Raw genomic sequence first — 19,168 nt, 5'->3', positions numbered from 1 at the left:
GATGGTTCATTTTAGGGATCTCAGAGCACAAAAGACACGGCAGGGGACAAACTCAGTTTACTCAATCACAAATGCACCTTGATTTTCGGCCAGCAAATGCCATAGTGGGGAGAGAAAAGAGAATAGCAAGAAAGACAGAAAAGAGGGCAAGGGGATTATAGCTACCAGCATGGAGGCTCGAGTCCTCGAGGCTTTTGAAGATGCCTATAGACGCGAGTTTCTCCAGTGGGGAGATCACAAAGTCTGTGCTTAACTCAGGGGTTCTTAGACTCCTCTCCGAAGCGACAGGCAGTTGGCCAAACAGGCGGGGGAAATCATTGCAGTGTGTTCATTTAGAGAACTCAGAACAAGTCGGTCGTCAGCAGGTACGGTGTCGACCAGTACGAGTCAGCAGGCGCAGTCACTTCACCGTGACTTGCCCATTGTTTCTGCTCAGGTTCTGATGTTCCCATGTGGGTGCTGGGTTTTTCCATCAAACACACCTGCAGGCAGCACTTGGCCAACATCCCAGCTCAGCCAGGCCACAACTCCCGTCTTGAGATTTTCAAGTCCCTTCGAGGGGTTTCAGTCTCTGTCCTTGACCATGGTGGTGAGGCAGATGAGGGATCTTCAGACCGTCTCTTACAGTCTGGAAGCTCCAATCTGGTAAGACACTGCATGGGGGTCAGGAAGGGGCATCCACCCAGCACCACTCCGGGAATCCTGTGCCACTGACGCTGATCCCGCTTTGTTTCCCAAGGGAAGAGGGACAGGAATGGATACAACATGGCAGCCAGTGAGTGCCAGTGGCGGATCCAGCTCTGGATCCCCTCTGTGTGGATCCCAGGATGGATGCTGGGATTAATCCTGGTGTGTGATCTGTGCTGGAATCTGATGGATCTTCTCTTTCTGCAGGAAAAGATGTGGGAACCAAGGGTCCGACCTTAGGTACGGAAGGGGATCAGCGTGGGATTCCAGAGGGAGATTGGGGCAGGATGGATGGACTTGGATCAAGGGGGGATTCCAATCAGAGCAGGGGTCCAGAGCAGGATCAGATGAAATTGTGGAGTGGGATCGGGGCTGGATGCTGGAGGGGGATCAGTTGGGATGGATGGAGCAGGATTGGTGCAGGTTGGATGGAGCAGGATCAGTGGGCATGGATAGATGAGGCAGGTTTGGTGCAGGATGAATGGGGCAGGATTGGTGTGGAATGGATGGAGCAGGATCAGGCTTGGATTCTGGAGTGGGAACAGGTGGCATGGGTGGAGCAGGACTGGGACAGGGTGGATGAAGCAGGATCAGGTGGGATTTGGGAGCAGCTCCCGCTCTCCATGGGCTCCACAGCCCAGGTCCATTGTTGAAGAATGGTTAGCAGAGCAAGGCCACGGATCATTAGAGGCCTTATGGCCCGATACCAAGTGCTAGCAGCCTAGGTGCTGCTAAGACAAGCTGTCCTTGGGACAGCAGTAAGCACGGTTACAGGCCAAAGATAAAAGAACTTGTGGTTAATAGAGCGTAGCAGTAAGCACGTATCCAAAGTTTTCAGCATGCCAAGAGGAGGAACCTTCTCACCCTTGATATAGCAAACCAAGTATAGATGAGTAGTGGATGCTAACCAATTAAAATTTGACAAGTATGCTGAACGCTTCGGGCAAAAGTATAATAACGGATGTTATGAGCAATAAAGTTGAACAATGCTTTACCAATCATCTTGATTGATTGCATTATTCCCTCTCCGAAATTCTCCGCAGTTGGTGACCCTCGACATGATAGCGACTGGGACTGCTCTCGTGATACCCACCCGGAGGTAAGCGAGCGGCGAAGCTCCGAGAAGCAGCGCTCGGATGGCAGAAGGGTTCCGTACGCGGGTGTATACCTCGCTCCGTGCTAGGCTGACCTTACAGAAGGAAGCTTGCTAAACCGACACAGTGCCACCTTGCACAGGCTGCATGCGCGCGCACTGGTAAAAGGTACAGCTTTCCCTGACTGCTCCCCTTGAGATAGTTTGTTAGGGGTGGGCAATGGAGAAACAGGTGGCCTATGATTTGTTTAAATGCTTTTTAAAAAAGCGGGGAGTGCAGGAGGTAGATTTGAAAAAGGAACTTCCTGGCCTCCTAGAGTATGCTGAGAAAAAGGGTTTTTTCCGGGACCCTGAAAGCGTGTATCAGTTCGAGGAATGGCAAAAGGTGGGGGATTGCCTGTGGCAGGCTGTAACAGATAATGATAAGGCGGCAATAAAGTTAGCTCGACCGTGGCGCGCTGTGATTAATTGCCTGGAAAAATTTAAAGCAGAAAAATGTGTTGCCGTGGCAGCAGCCTTGCACTTAGAAAGGAAATCAGCTCCTGCAAAGGAGGGAATGATTACGTTTGGTGGGGAAAACCTGCCACAGCCGATCACTGTGAATGGGCTGACATTACCACCTAGCACCCCAGATGAGCCCTTGCCGTCCGCCCCGCCGCATCCGAGCGATTCGGGGAGAGGACTGTCACCCTCTGAGGAAGCTACCTTAGAGGATGAGCCAGCCCGTTATCATGAGAATGAAAACAGTGCACGACAGGGTCGGGGCAAAATTAGGGGCAGTGTTGATTGGCAGGGCATTATGAGGGAAGCTTTGGAGAGCGGAGATTCACGTGCTGTAGCAACATTACAAGAAATACAGGAAGATAAACAAGTGTTTCCCGTGGCATACATGCCTAACGCTGCAGGAGGGATGGATGTAACAGTATCCCCTTTAGATTGGAAGCTATTAATGCAATTGCAGAACACGGTCAATGAATCTGGACTGCACGGTGAGCCTACCAAAAAAGTGCTAAATTATATTTGGGGAGCTGGACTGTTGCTCCAGGAAGACATGAAAAATCTTTTGAAAATGATTGTCTCAATCACAAATAATGCTTTGGCAGGCTCATTGGCAGGCCTTGTGTCAAGAAGCAATTGATGTGCAGAGGGGGCCAGGTGATCCTTTGTGGGGGGCCACACTAGAGCATTATATGGGAACAGGAAAGTTTTCAACACCACAGGCTCAGGCAATGTTAGGTCCTGATCTCATTAGAGAGACTATGCGTTTAGCAAGGCTGGCATATGGAAAGGTTAGAACTGATAGTACTGCACCCTCTTCTATGAATGTGAAGCAGGGGAACCAAGAGTCATTTTCTGCATTTGTCGATCGTGTCTCAGCCACAATCGAAAGGGCTGGCGTTCCTTTACACATGCAAGGAGCACTTCTTCGGGAGTGCGTCATGCAAAATTGTAATCCCCGAACAAAAGCAATTCTTGTTACTCTCCCGGGTGATTGGGGTGTAGTGCAGTATTTAGATCATATGAGTAGGATCCCTCAGGGAACGCAGGCTATGCTAGTTGAGGCTGTTAAGGACCTGACAGAAACTATCAAGGGGGGGCAGTCACAAGCTCAGGCTTTTGCTGCTGCCGCACTGCAACCATTACGTGCAGGAAGGAGCCAAGGGTCCACTAAGCCTAAGGCGCAATTAAAATGCTTCGATGCGGAAAGCCTGGACATATGAGGAAGGAGTGCTGAGCGGGACAAGTCTGGTGACAGGATTGTCAAGCGGACAACCACTCAACAGACGCCTGCCGAAAGAAGTCAGGAAACGGACGGCGGAGTGCGAGGAGCCGCGGCACAACGACACCAACAGCAGCTCAAGTCTACCCAGCCTCCCCCTCCTCCCTGCCGGCAGCCTACGCCCCGCCACAAGGGGAAGCATCGGCTTGGACTTGGCAGCCGCAGTAGGTGTTGTGCTAAAGGACAATAAACCTATTAAAATCCCTACCGGAATTAAAGGACCTGTTAAAGTTAATGGACAGTCATTTGGGGCTTTGTTACTGGGACGGTCATCTGCAGCCCTGAAAGGACTAGTGATAATACCTGGAGTAATCGACTGGTAGTAGCTCCTGAAAAAATCCAGTGTACTGCTCCTTGGAGGTATTTAGGGTGGACAATAGCTGACGCTACCATCTCACCACAGAAGCTAGAGCTGCCAACTCAAATTGCCACTCTACATGATGCACAGCGCCTTCTTGGAGATCTCCAGTGGCTCCGGCCCGTGGTCGGCTTCTCCAATGATGATTTGGAAGCCCTTCGTCCACTGCTGAAAGGCACTGATCCTGCATCGCCAGTTGTGCCGTCTCAGCAACAGCACGAACTGCTGCAACAGTTAGCAGATACCAGAGCTAACCCAACTGTGTCACGGATGCTGCCCGATACTGCAGTGGAACTCACGATTCTTGCTGGGCCGAACCATTTTTTATGGCAGCTCTCACCCAGCTGGATGCCAAGGACACGCCACTGGTGCTGTAGTGGCTTTTCACAACAATACAGCCCCATACCACGATTCAGAGCCGTGTTGCTAACCTTGCTGCCTTCATTAAAAAAGGCCGAATTCGGTGCCGACAGGTTACAGGGGCAGAACCGAACACAATCTATCTGCCACTTTGGAATGAGGACCTGATGTGGTATCTTTATCATTCCCCAGAATTACAGGACAGTCTTTTGGGAACAGCACAGGATGTGCAGTTAAGATTGCTCAAAAACCCTATACTACAGTGGGTGCGCTCCAATGAATGGATAGAAAAACCACGTGTATCCCATAGACCTTTGGAAAATGCACTGACTGTATACACAGATGCAGGCAGAAAATCCAGACGAGCGGCGGCTGCCTGGATGGAGGAGGGCACGTGGATGAAAAAATGATTGGAGGCGACTACTCAGGACTCATTGCAGACGCTAGAATTAAGGGCTGTCCTTTGGGTCATTATGAATTGGCCTGGTCAGGGTGTAAATATTTTCACAGACTCATTATACGTAGTAGGGGTGGTGCTGCGGATTGAGGATGCATTGATAAAGGATATAAAGAATGACAGGTTATGGGAACTTTTGAGACAGCCGAGGCAAGCTGTTCGGCTGCGCTCAGCTCCTTTTGAAATTTTGCATATTCGAAGCCACAAATGGTCAGAACGTTTGGGTCAGGGTAATGCCATAGCTGATCAGTTGGTTTCTGTTGCAGTACCACAAGACGAATTTCAGCAGGGCCCCAATGGATACCTAGCAAATGGATCCGTCCCGCTAATGACCCTGCAAGAGCGACATCGCTACTGGACAGCCAGGGTTAGAGGGGGTACACTTAATTGAAGATTTAGGGGCAAGAGAAAACCTGCAACTGCTCTGGCGGTTTCACAAGACAGTACAGAGAGTGCTTGCTTTGCACAGCAGTCATGTTTTGGCGGCGATATGTAAGCAGGGAGTGGGGATTCCCCAGCAATGGCAGGTGGCACCGGAGAATCGGGATCATATGTGTCATCGCTATCGTCCTAGGACCAGGCACAGGGAGAGGCGGAGCTGAGGTAGAGTCGGTTTGGGTGCCTCCACAACCGAAGGAAAACATTTGGGTTACTTTAGCCAACAAAACAGGGCAGGAAGCAATATGCCTGTCCCTGTCCTCTCCTGGTAATCCCTTCTCCACCTGTTTGGTAGGGATACCCCGGGAAGAGCTGCCCTGCCCGGTCTCAGTACACAGCTGCCGCCGTAATGATTCTCAGTCATATGCTGATCAATGGGATCAGACGGTCCCACACTTTCCAGGGGCCCACCTGGAACCACAGGAGTTGGAGTTGCTAAGATCGGTTAAAGCAGATTGGTGTGCAAACTTGAACTGGTCAAGCATACGCAGGCAGAATCCACAGTCCAATTCCACAGTGAACGCGAATTCCTCTCTGCCTGTGTATAGAAATGCCTCTCTGTGGTGTAACTATACCAGTGGGAAAAATTCCCACTCCTCCAATACTCCTATTCAACTCCCCCCAGGAGTGTTTCTTATTTGTGGAGACAGAGCATGGGCAGGTATTCCATCACGGCTGGTAGGTGGACCTTGCACATTGGGTCGCCTCTCATTACTTACCCCCAATACTTCTATGATTTTGCAAAAGTATAAACAGCACCACAGGGCTACTGCTTGTACTTTTTGTACCTTGCTTTTTTCGCTGCTTGCAACAGATGATGTATCGTGTAGCAGAAACAGTAACTACTCGACAGGTTGCCTTTGTTGCACAAAATAAAAAAGGGGGAATTGTTGAAGAATGGCTAGCAGAGCAAGGCCACAAATCATTACAGGCCTTATGGCCCGATACCAAGTGCTAGCAGCCTAGGTGCTGCTAAGACAAGCTGTCCTTGGGACAGCAGTAAGCACAGTTACAGGCCAAAGATAAAAGAACTTGTGGTTAATAGAGCGTAGCAGTAAGCACGTCTCCAAAGTTTTCAGCATGCCAAGGGGAAGAACCTTCTCACGCTTGATATAGCCAATCAAGTATAGATGAGTAGTGGATGCTAACCAATTATAATTTGACAAGTATGCTGAACGCTTCGGGCAAAAGTATAATAACGGATGTTATGAGCAATAAAGTTGAACAATGCTTTACCAATCATAATGATTGATTGCATTCTTCCCTCGCCGAAATCCTCCGCAGTCCATCTTGTGCACCTGGGACAAGATAACACCACGACCCGCTCTCATCCCTGCAGGAATCACCGCCTGTGCAGTCCTGCGCAAGGAGCTGCATCCAGCCCCTTTCCTCTTCCCAGGGAAAGCCAAGAGCTCCCGCAAGAGCTCATCCCGCTGCTCCCACCCACCCGGCCCCGCCACCTCTCTTCCCCATGGATCAACTTCCCATTTTCCCCTGTTTCAAGCCAAGAATTAGTTTTTAGAACTAGAACAAAGATGCCAGATGGAAGGAGCCTTGCTGGTTTCAGTCAGAAGCATCAGTGAGCAAAGGTCACGTTTCCTTTGGTTTTCTCCCATCCTTGTTCCTCCTCAGTGTTCAGGCTGGGCTATCAGGCGTCCTTAGGGCTGCATTTTCACAGTTCCTCTTGCATCCTTTGGGCAATAGCCTGTGCCCTGGGAGGATTCTTTCTGCTCCTTGGTGACACAGGAGAACCTTCCAGGCGGTTTTTGCATGAGCTGCTGCTGTGATGTCACAGGAGCATTGCCACGTCCCCGTGGTGTTGCTCTTGCTGTGGGACACAGAGGCCGCAGTGTCCAGAGCGGCTCTGGGCGCCTGCTCCTTGCAGGAGGATCCTCCTGCCCGAGGCATTCCCAGCGGTCAGCCCACACCCTGACGGCTGTCCTTCTGTGCTTGCAGGGCTACAGTCTGCAGACGTGTGCAGCGCAGCCAAAATGTTCCAGAATTTGGTTGCTGCAGTTTGCAGCCTGTACTCCGTGGCTTATTCGGTGTATTTCTTGACCCACTTGGCAAGTAAGTCAAGCTTTTCCCTCGGTGCAGCATCTGTGGCTTTGAGCTTGCTGTATGCTTTCTGTTCTTCCTCGGGAACTGGGTTGACTTTGTAACCAAATTGCCATGAAGACACCATTGGTTTGGGAGAGCTGCTGCCAGCAGCTGCAGCTGAAAAAAGGGGGTGTCTGCAGCCAGCAGGGTGTGCACAGCATTTGCAGGGGAGAGTTGCTGGGGGAGTTCCGTACTCTCAAGGGGAGAGTGTGTGGCAGCCGAGCCTGGAACTCCCTCCGTTTGCTGGACCGGCCCAGAACTGACACAGCCCAGTATTTGGTGCTGTTCTCTTGCTTGCTGTGTGAAGGGACTGTGGCTCCTGGAGGGATGCTGTGAAAGCAAAATGCTCTCTTGGGCTTGCTTTGCTCTGTGGCATTTCCCACCACAGGCATTTCTTTTCCTGACAGCATCTGGTTCATGTTCCTTCTCCCATTGCAGGACACCTGACAGGTGGATCTCGAGCAGCTCCTCCTTTGGTGAGTTCAAAGGGAACCTTTGGTGTTTGGAATTGTGCAGCAAGTTGTGAGCTCAGCGTGTGGCAGCCGAGTGCAAGCCTGGGAGGCTGAAGGAAAGTTCCTGTCAGTGTCTTTGCAGCAGCAGCAGCAGCAGCAGCAAAGGCATCCCTGGCAGTTTTCTCCTTTTCTGTTGAAATGCTTTTGAAGAGCTGCAGGTGTGGTTTTGCAGGCAGAAGATTGCTTGCTGGCTTTAGCCATGGTGGAGTATCAAATTCCCAACAATAAGTGGCAATGTCGACTTTAGCCCATTGTTTGTTTGTTTGAACAGCTGGGAACCCTATTTCTGCTTAGTGCAGCTGGATGTGTAGCTGAGGATAAATAAGGTGATAACTGAGATGGAACTTCCCGTCCCTCACACTACCGCCTGTCCACAGGGCACAAAAGCAGCATCAGCACCTCCTCCAGCTCCCTCTGCCTCCAAAGAGGAGGCCAAAGAGGAGGAAGGCAGCGGTGAACTTCCCACTCTTCAGGGAGATAATGGTGAACTTCCCTCTGTGCCGGGAGACGACAGTGAACTTCCCGCTCTTCTGGGAGATGAGGGTGAACATCCCGCCGATTGGGAATACAACGGCGAGGCTCCCGCCGTATGGGACAAGGACAGTGGACATCTCCCAGTGTGGGACGAGGATGGTGGACGTCACTCGGCACCGGGAGAGAATGGCCAAGCTGCCATGGCGTGGGACGAGGATGACGGACATCTCCCGGTGTGGGATGAGGACAGAGGACATCCTGTGGCTTGGGAAGAGGAGGGTGAATGTCTCCCAGCATGGGAACTGGAGGGTGAACGTCCCATGGCTTGGAAAGATGATGGCCAACCTGCAGTGTTTTGGGAAGAGGACGGAGAACCTGCAGCGTTTTGCGAAGAGGACGGAGAACCTCCCTCTGCTGCGGGATCCTGGGCTGAAGGTTCTGGCAGCAGCACAGCCCTGCAGGCAGAGGAAAGAGGGGAGCAGTGCCTGATGCAGCTGAGTACGTCTGCTCTGTTCCTGTGTGCCAGAGCAGGTGCTGTGTGTGTGTCTCAGCATCAGCTGCAGCCGGTGTTGCTCTGCAGCTGAATGTCCCAGAGTGACTGATTGTCCTTCCCCAGCTGAGAACAAGGGCCCCCAGGGAGTGGGGCTGCATTCTGGCTCTGCTGCAAGGTGGGGTCTCTGTCTGGGAGAGAGTGTCTTCCATGTGGTTTCTTTCAGGAAACAGCGTGAGCGTGGGGGAGCCTGCGGAGAAATACCTGGAACTGGAGCAGATTGGCCAAGGGTGAGTGCAAGGCAGTTACTTCTACACAAGCAGGGCCCAGGTATTTTGCTGGTGCAGGATCAAGTGAGAAGTCAGGAGAGCTGCAGACACCTTCAGGCACTGGGGGATGATGCTGCTGTCTCTCAGTCCTGATCAGAATTGACAACTGTAGTCAGATGGCACCTCCAAAGGCCCCGGAGGCTGGCAGTGTCCTGCCTGCAGCAAGGAGCAGGACATGGAAGATCTTCTGTCCATGCAATTGGATTGCCTAAGAGAGCAACTCACCATCTGCTGACTGTCAGACAAGAGTTCTCAACAAGATTGCTTTCAAATCTTTTACTTGCAAAACTATTCACCGCTCAGGATTATCAAGAGAATGGCTTCCAAACAGAAAGCAGAGATGAACTAAGAAGGGCTCTTTTCAGCACAAGTAGTAGACCCCACACATCCAGTAACAGACACAGAGCTGCTGCACTCAAGGGGAAAATGCATGATGCCCTGATGCAGGGCTCTTGTGGATCCTGCAGCTCTTAGGCAGGAAGTGCAAAAGGATGAAATACATTCTTTTCTAGTTCTTTAGACAGCCGGCCCCCAGCCCAGGTTTTGAACTAAAGGAATTCATCACGGACATTTGGGGTTTGCTCCAGCACTTTTCCTTCATGTTTGGCCTCAGTTTTCCCTTGCACACCTTGCATGGCAGAGGGCTGGTGGCTGCCGCGCCCTTCTTTCAAGGCTTGACGCGCCCAGGTGTTTTCTGAATGCTACAGGCAGAAGAGATCTCCTGTCTGCCTGACTTTCACTCCCAGGGTCTAAAGCACTGCTTCTTTCCTCTCTGCTGTTTTGTCTGCAGGGCTTTCGGAGCCGTTTGTAAAGGACTCGACAGGGCCACTGGACGAGAGGTGAGTGTCTGCTGACAGAGAGAGAGGGAGAGCAATGAGAAGATGGATGTCCAGAGCAAAGCTCTCTCCTAAAGCCTGCAGTTGTCTTTGGCTCTGGTGCGGGTGCCAGCCTGTGACAGGGATCATCTGAGCATGGGATGTGTGTGTTTGCTTTGTTGTGCAAGCCCAAGCAGAGCAGCTGCGTTTGAAATCATGAGCAAATGCCATAGAATTGCTAAAGGGTTCCCAGCTCTTTTGCTCTGTTTGCACAGAACCAGAATTACCTCCTGCTTGCAAAATGTGTTTGAATAATAATGAACATCATCATCATCATTCTAAGAGTGGTGGTAAACTAGGGCCATTTGAGAAGAGTGTAGGTGCAGAGAAGGTTGTTAGAGCTTTGAAGCTGAGGGACCATTTCTGCAGAGCTCACAATGCCAAATGTCTCTGGCCACGTGTCCTGTAAGCAGCCCCCAGCCAGCAGAGCAATGGGCTGTGGGAATGGCACTTGCTGAGCTCTGGTGTCCCATCCCAAGGCAGTTTGGCACAGCCTGGCTGCGTCGCTCCAAAAAGCCTCGCTCCGTGTTTGCTGTGGCCTCCTGCCACAGACTCCTCCAGTTGAAGGTCTGCAATGTCCCTTCAGGTGGCCATAAAGAAAATGAGTCTCCGAGGGCAGAAGAGGGAACGAGCTGTGAATGAGCTCCTGCTCCTGAAGGACAAGAAGAACCCCAACATTATCAACTCTTTGGACAGGTGAGTGCTTCAGCTCTCATCCCATGCACGAGCCCTGCGTTAATCTTTCCTGGCATCCGTAGTCCGTAGCCTGTTTTGAGAAGCCTGACCCGGCCATATCTTCCTAAAACAACAGCCTGGCAGTTCACTCCCTCCATGTTCCTTTGTTGCACCACTTTGGTTTTCTCTTCAAGCGGACCCTATTTTCTGTGTCTTACAACAAGTGCTGATAATCCATGGCAGAAATTATTTCCCTTGGTGTCTTCTTCCCAAATCTTTTCCATTGCTTCAGTTACCAGGAAGAGCAGGTTCTTGTTTCCAGAAAGGCCTCATCTGCCCATTTTTCAATGGCCCTGCCTGTTGCTGAAGAGACTTTCTGCAAGGTTTTCCAAAGAGTTGACCACTTTTATCCCAAGTGCTGCACGGCCTCCCTCCCTGGATAGCTCCGGAAGTTGTGTTGCCTTGTTGTGGAGTGAATGGTGGAAGTGATGAGTTCAGATGCTGAAGCAGCTGGGGGCAAGTGTTGTGGTTTCAGATTGATCTGGGCTGTTGCTAAAAGTGCATCTTTCACTTGCTTGCCATCTAAGGCCTCTCCTTTTTCACAGGTGTCTCCTGTGAAAATCAGATGGGATTCTGTCCTCATTGACAAGTGACCTGGAAAGAAAACCCCACTGGAGGCTTTGCCATGGGGGAATTGAGCACTGCGCATTCATCTCTGTGCCATTGTTTTCCTTTTCCAGCTTCCTTGTTGATGGAGATCTCTGGCTGGTGATGGAATACATGGATGGAGGAACTTTGCAGGATGTGGTCAGACAGACACGCATGGCTGAAGGAGACATGGCAGCTGTCAGTCGGGAGGTGAGGGATCCTGCTTGTGCCTCCCATGGCTTGGACACGATGCTCCTTCCAGAAGGGCAGGAGAAGAGGAGCGGCTCCATGCTCAGGGCTTTGTTTCTGCCTTGTTTTTATGAGCTGGAGAGGAAAGAGCCACTGAAATGAATGGCCTGCCAGCATCACTGCACTTCTGTTCTTGTCCCCTTTCCTGCTGTTGGGGTACTCTGTCTTTTTTGGGTTTGATTTGCTCTTCTCAGCTTTGCCTTGGAACCATTTGCCTGGAGCTTGTGTGCACTGCACTCCTGGCATGTCACAGCAAAGTTTCTGCTGGCAGAATTCTAAACTCTCCTTTCTTGGCTGATATATTCCAGCCATTGATTTTTACCCTGGTGTTTCTTTTTCTCTCTCAGTGTCTGCAGGGCCTGGATTTCCTCCATTCCAACCAGGTGATCCACAGAGATCTGAAGAGCTCCAACATCCTTCTGGGAATGGACGGCTCTGTCAAGCTGGGTGAGTGTTCCTGGCCAGGCACGGCGCTCCCGGGCTGCGGGTGTGGGGCTGCTTGCCAGTGGCGGCCAGAGCCCCACAAGTGCTGCTGGTGGCACTGCCACAAGCGCTCCTGCTGCCCCTGCAGAGAGCTCAGGGGAGGAGCAGGAGTGTCAGGAGTGGCTTTGCTCTGGCTGTGGCCCTTGCAGAGGGGCAGGAGTTGGAATGGAAATCTTTAAGGGAATCAGTAAAAGCCACTGCATGGAAGCTGAGGGTTTCTTGAAGGGTCCAGTTCCATCTTTCCTTGCCTCCAGCCGTGAGGACTTTTGCAGCTGTATTCACGACTGCATTCTCACACTGGGAGTGGGGAATCTTTGTGGTTGGTTTCCTCATTCCAGCTGCCTTTAACAGGGTTTGTTTCTGTCCTCAGCTGATTTTGGCCTCTGCGCTCAGCTCAGCCCTGAGCAGGACCAGCCCAGCTCCATGGTGGGCACTGCTCACTGGATGGCCCCAGAAGTTGTCACCAGTTCTCCTTACGGCCCCAAGGTGGACATCTGGTCCTTGGGCATTGTGACCATCGAGATGGTGGAAGGAGAACCTCCTTACTTCAAGGAAACGGCGGCCATGGTAAGAGGCAGATTCTCCAGTGTTTGCAGAGGCCTGTGAGCACAGCGTGGCCCTGCACTGGCAGGAGCAGCTGAAAGTTTCTGGACATGGGGAAGGGAATTCCCAGAGGACTCGAGCCTGAACACAGACCAATATTCTGCAGTCTCTGGCAACAATGTGCTTTGGGCTTTAAGGTGTTGCAGCTCTTCTATCTGTGAGGATGACCTGAAAGCGTGAAGACAGTATCAGCTCCAATGTTATCTTGCAAAAAAGCCCCAAACGCACCCCAAAAGCCACCCCCAAACACAAGAAATCTATGAAGGAGTTTGTAAAACAGGTTTGGCGAGATTAAGTCCCTCCCGGCTCTTCTCACTGGGAAAGTTGTCTAACACGTCAAGATGATTATTTAACATGCCCAAAGTCTAACACGTTTCTTTCCTAGCCCAAGCTCCTTTCTCCATGTCACCAAGCCTGAGCTTTCAGCAACACAAACCTGTTTCTTGTCTGGCAGTTTCTGGGATGGGGCATCACAAATGAATTTCCTTGAGTGTCAGTGGCCCTGCAGAGATGCGTTTGATGTAAGAATCCTTTGAAATAACAGTCAGACCACAGTGACTCTTGCAAATGGCCTGGAACGCTGGTGTCGGTATTTGGAGAAGCAAAATCTGCTCTTTCTGATGGAAGTGCCTACTAAGAAAGCCAATGAGATTGGCTCTCCAGGCCAGATCATTTGGATGTTGCAATGGCTGTGGCTGCATCAGGCTTTGGGTTTTTTGGTTGGTAAAGAAAAATGAGCAGCATCTCTGCCAGGGAGGAAAGTGCCCCTGGAGCTGGGGCTGAGAAGCTGGGCTCAATGTGAGCACTGTGGGTGTGACGGAAGCTGGCAGAGCGCTGTGTTTGCTTTTCCTGCAGGCTCGCACTCTGATCCGGCAGAACGGGACCCCGCGGCTGCAGGAGCCCCGGCGCCTGTCGGCTCTGCTGCGGGACTTCCTCGAGTGCAGCCTGGAGTGGGACGAGGAGCGGCGCTGGTCTGCCCAGGAGCTGCTGCAGGTGAATGCCAAGCGGCTGCAGGGGAAATAGCAGCGGCAGGGAGGGGTTTTCTTCTGGGGCCCTCTCCTGTAATCTCCAGGCTGGCTGCTTTGCACGCGCAAAGCAAGCAGAATCCTCGCCCGGTTTGGGTTGGCAGGCTCCTTTCCAGGTCGTCTGCACCTGGTGCCCTCAATGGGCGCAGACATCTTCAAGCAGATCAGGTGCCCCAGAGCCCTGCCTGAGCTGAGCTTGGCTCTTTCCAGGGAGGAGGCACCTCCCACATCTCTGGGCACCTTCTGTCAGTGTGTTCCCCACTCTCCTGGTAAAAAACCAAAATTCTCCCTTACATCTAATCTGAGCCTGCTTCCCTCCCTGCACTTCAAATCCATTCCCCTTTGTCCTGTTGCAACAGAGCCTGGGAGGAACTTGACTTTGGAAAGTAACGCTTCACTTCTTTCTTTTTTATCCTTTGGCCAGCACCCATTTTTAGAATCAGCCAAGCCTCTCTCCAGCCTGACCCCTCTGATCACTGCAGCAAAGCAACTGAAAGAGCAGCGGAGGACATGAAGCACTTTCTCTTCTACTTGGGACAACTACTTAGTTCTGGTAGTTAGCACTGCCAGTTAGTTCTGGTAGTTAGGACAGCCTGTTTGTTCTGGTTGTTGTGACACCCTGTTTGTTACGGCAGCTTTTGGAATAAAAACTCCCTTCAACCTCAACTCCCTTGACATGTGCCATCCTTCTCCCCCTGTGACTCAGCTGCGCAGAGCAATGCGAGGCCACAGTGGGCCCAGCCTTGCCCAGAGCTGAGCCCCAGCAGAGGCCTGGCAGAGGCCAGAGCAGCCTCGGCATCTGCAGAGTCAGCCTGGAAGGACTTGCTTGGAGCCTTCTCGGATGCACTCGACTCTGGGTTACAAACTGCGTGTGGCGGAAAATGCCACTGGTTCTGCAAGAGGGCAGAAGGGGCCTGGGGAAGGCCAGAAGGGCCATGGGAAAGGCTCCATGCTAGAGAAAATACCTGCCCTGTGTTGGAGAAAAACCATGCCTTTATCCCCTCGGACAGAGGCAAGAAAATTGAATCCTAAACCAAGGCAAAGAGAGGCAGGGGAGCAGCCCCGGCCCTTCCGCTCCTGCCAACCAAAGCGTCCCTCACCTGCTTCTGAGCCCCTGGGCGCTGGTGGCCCGTGGCTGTTGGTTTTTGTCAGGCTGGCTGCCACCAGCCCCGGACAGGCTGGGCACTGGAGGCTTCAGGTGGGGAGATGGGATCCTGGGATGCATTTGATGGCACCTGCCAGCGCAAGCAGGGGAATGGGCTCAGCCGAGGCAGCGGCGGGAAGGAGACCGCGGGCAGCCGCTCGCGCGGCGCCCTCAGGCCACGGGGAACACGGCGCCGACACAGCACAAGGAACCCGCCAGAGCCCCCTGCCGCCCCCTCCGCCCGCAGCCGGCCCCGAGCCCCGGCAGAACCGAGCGCGGCTCCCACCCGTGCTGGGGTCGCCTCCGAGATCCGCCATCGCCTCAACGGTGGTTCCCGGTCACCCCCGGGATGATCCCGGTCACCCACAGGATGTTCCAAATCGCCCCCGCTAGGATCCCAATTGTCCAAAACATGGTCCCAGTGGCTCCCACTCATGCCCTGTACGGTTCCTTTCAGTCTCTCTCAGGAACAGCTCAGTGTGGCCCCAGTCAATTCCACCACGAACCCAGTGACACCTTCTATGATTCCTTTTGCCCCTGCTGTGGTCCCACTTGCTCACAGTGTAAGTCCAGTTACCCAGTGTGATCCCGGTAACCTCCAGACACTCCCAGTATCAGTCCAGTTTGATCCCTGCCACACCCAGTATGATCCCAGACACCCCCAGGACTTTGCCAGTCACTCCAAGTGATCTTGTATGACCCCAGCATGACCTCAGCATGGGCCCACCTCCTCCCAGCATGATCCCAGTTATTCCCTGCATTGTTCCAGTTTCTCCTGTTCACTCCTACGATAGATCTGATCACTCCCAGTATGATTTCAGTCAGTGTCAGGATGATCCAAACCACTCCCAATCTCTCGCAGTACATCTCAGTTGTCCCCAGCATGCTCCCAGTCATGCTCATCTGCTCCCAGTTGTCTCCAGTATGCTCCCAGTAGCCCTCAGTGTGGTCCCAGTAGATCCCAGTACGATCCCTGTTGCCCCAATTCTGCTGCCAATGGGTTCTTGTCCCAGTCCTGGCGTGTCTCAGCGTCCCAGTCTGTCCCAGCCCATCCCTCTCTGTCCCGGTCCCTTCCTGGCAACCACCACTGTTTCCCAGATCCTGCCCCCCTGCCGCGTTCCTGGGTACTGGGACCCCCCTGCATCTCCATCCTCAGCTCCGGGATGCCCTGCAGCCCCTTATCTCCCACCAACATCCCCCTGCACCCTCTTTCCCGCCTTTCCTCCTCTCCCAGACCCTTGATCCCCTGTTTCCGTGGCCTCGGGGGCCCCCAGACCCACACTCCTGGCCATCCTGGGGCACCTCACACCCAGGCCTCCCGTTCCTGGGAAACCTGAACTTGCAATGGGGCTCTTAAGCTGCTCTGGGATTTATGATCACCCAAAGGGAGAGAGAGGAGAGGAGAGGAGAGGAGAGGAGAGGAGAGGAGAGGAGAGGAGAGGAGAGGAGAGGAGAGGAGAGGAGAGGAGAGGAGAGGAGAGGAGAGGAGAGGAGAGGAGAGGAGAGGAGAGGAGAGGAGAGGAGAGGAGAGGAGAGGAGAGGAGAGGAGAGGAGAGGAGAGGAGAGGAGAGGAGAGGAGAGGAGAGGAGAGGAGAGGAGAGGAGAGGAGAGGAGAGGAGAGGAGAGGAGAGGAGAGGAGAGGAGAGGAGAGGAGAGGAGAGGAGAGGAGAGGAGAGGAGAGGAGAGGAGAGGAGAGGAGAGGAGAGGAGAGATTTGGAATCAGAGATTGGAGTCCCAGTGCCCAGTCCTACTCCCCTGGGGATGGGAACCTCTGGTGGTGGGTTTTGTTAAGCTGTTTTGGAGTTGGATCCCAATGGTTCATCCCTGCTTCTCCCCCCAATAAATCAGGTACCGTCCAAAGGTATCTCCTCCCCTGTCCCTCTGTCCATCTCTCCTGACCCTGCCCTTGCTCTGGAAGCTTTGGTCAGCTGTCCATTTTCCCCCTGACCCTGCCCTATGTTATAGAGAAATACCTGTCAGTCCAGCCTGGGGTCAATCACCTTTCTGCTTCGCGCTCTCTATCCCCTAGTTGAAAGGTGGGCACACAGGCTTTGTTCGATCTCTTTTTCATCCCCCCTCTCTTCGGGAATAAAGATCTCTGAGAAACCATATGGAAAAGAGCCTTCTCTGATCCTTGCTCTGAAACCTGGACACTCCAACACCTGTTGCTGTAGAACAACAGCCTTGTTCTGCACCATTACCTGAGACTGCAAGCAGATTCAGGAACGGCCCCTGGCGCTGCCAGCAATCAGAGCTAACTGGGGATCTACCGGCCCAGGGTCAGGAACCCCTCCCCACAAGAAAAACTGGATCCACTGCTCCCGCTGCTTCCCCTGCTTTGGGACAAACCCAGCAAGTTGCAGGCAGAGTTTGAGTGCAGGGCCCCGGAGCTCAGCACAGCCCGGCCCGGGGGTCCCACAGTGCGTGGCCATGGAGGGTGTCAGGGCAGTCCGGGGAGATCCAGGGAGGTCTGAGGAGGGGACCCAGGTGAATTCCCTAATATTCCCCCTTTCCCCCTGTCCCCTCACACTCCCTCTGTCACTTTCACTTCCCCCTCTCCCAAACTGCACCACCGGGATCTGCCCGCCTCTCTCAGCCCCAGCCCTGGCTTTCAAGTGACCTGGGGACCCCCTGCAGAATGGGGGTCCCTCCTGTGTCCCCCGGGTGTTGGGTGGGGGGATGTGAGGGCTGGGCGCGCTCAGGACAGCCCCGTCCTCACAGCCAGAGGCTCTTTACTGCTCCAGGGGAGAGGTTCATATCCCATCCCAAGGTCACTCTGGTCCTGGCTCTGCTCGTGATCCTGGTCCTGGCTTTGGTGCCGGCCTTGGCTGTGCTGTCAGGTAAGGGAGGGGCAGCTGCCTCAGCCCAGCCCCTGGGGGCACAGCAGGGTCCCTATTGCCTGTGGAGGGGAATCCTGGACCTTCTCCTCTCCCCTCTGCAGGGGGAAGACAAGGAAATATTCCAGTTGTTCCTGACACTCCGCAGCTGCTGGCCTGTCCTGCTGGGTGGGTTGGGTACAATGGGATGTGCCACTTCCTCTCGAAGGATGAGCGCACCTGGGATCAGGGTCAGGCTCAGTGCTCTGAGCTCAGGGCCTCCCTGGCCGTGCTCAGGGATGAGGAAATGGTGAGTGAGGGGCTGGGAGGGTGTGGGGTGGCCGAGGGGAGCCTGGGGGCTCCTGGGCTGGGGGTGCAGCTCTCACTGCCGGCTCCTCTCCACTTCTCAGGAGTTCCTATTCCGCCTCAGCTGGAAAGTCGGTTACTGGCTTGGGCTTCGCAGACGGGGACAGCAGCTTCAGTGGGAGGACGGCAGCAGCTTCAGTGGGAGGACGGCAGCAGCTTCAACTCCTGGTGAGTCCCAGGGAGCCGAGCAGAACCTGGGGGGCATGTCGGGGCATGTGCGGATGGACAGGGGATGGGGCAGGAAGTGTCCTTTTGTGTGCCAGCATTGTCTCTGCTCCTCCTTGCAGGGTTCCTGTCCTGGGCGATGCAGAGTGTGTATACCTGGCTGAGAATCATTTTGGGAGTGTGACCTGCTCAAATCCAATGCCCTATCTGTGCAGCAGACCCCAAACTCGCCTGTGACAGGGGATGGACAAAGCACCTTCTCTGTGCTGGGCAATCACAGCTTTGCCCCTTTTTCAAACCCTGGGATGTCCTTCCTCAGGCGCAGTGTCTGCCTTGCACTGACCCTCAGGGTCACCTCAGTACCTGATCTCATCAACATCTCACCCTGTTTGGTCTCAGGGTCACCTCAGTGCCTGGTCTCCAGGAGATGAACCTGCAGGAATAGGACGTGATGTGGAAGCTGACGTGTGGCTGCCTGTGCAGGGCCTGGGGGTTCCTTTCTCCTTCTGCAGCCACTCCAGGACTCATCCTGTTTCTCTTGCACTACACATTTATACACTAAGCCTGTATATATATGTAGGTACAACACTCTGGAAACAGATTTCAAATGCATTCTTCTAACACTGTATTTACACACTAAGCTTTTATATCTATATTGGTATAACACTGTGAATACAGACCACAAACAAGTGCTTCCATGTGGATGTGACCTTGGTTGGGGCAAGGTGCCAATAATGCCAATGTGTGATTTAACCTCACAGGTACCATTACCTTAAGGGTTGGACTCGATCCTTGTGGGTCCCTTCCAATTCAGAGCCTTCTGAGGAATGACCCTGCATGTCCTCCATCAGTATTTAGGGTGCCACTGTTGCTGCTGTTTTTGTATTCTTTATAATTTTGGGGTTTTTACTGAATGCTTGCAAAGTGCCCCCGGTGTCCCTCGTGTTCCCCCGGCGCCGGCAGCCCCGTCCCTTCCCAGCTCCCCCTCCCACGTCCCGTCCCGGCTGGCGGAGCCTTGGAGCTGCCGTGGGGGGCCATGGG

The 19,168-nt window shown here is 53.3% G+C and overlaps 1 pseudogene; it reads left to right on the top strand.

Annotated features, from left to right (window-relative positions):
* The window catches only part of LOC136303316 (zinc finger protein 850-like), a 159,020-nt pseudogene that overhangs the window by 132,655 nt on the left and 7,197 nt on the right, over positions 1-19,168 (top strand).

Source organism: Chamaea fasciata, unplaced genomic scaffold (genome assembly GCF_029207755.1).
Source record: "Chamaea fasciata isolate MVZ Bird 193981 ecotype frontalis unplaced genomic scaffold, bChaFas1.0.hap1 SCAF_32, whole genome shotgun sequence".
NCBI classification, from domain to species: domain Eukaryota; kingdom Metazoa; phylum Chordata; class Aves; order Passeriformes; family Sylviidae; genus Chamaea; species Chamaea fasciata.
This window is presented reverse-complemented; position numbering and strand designations above follow the sequence as displayed.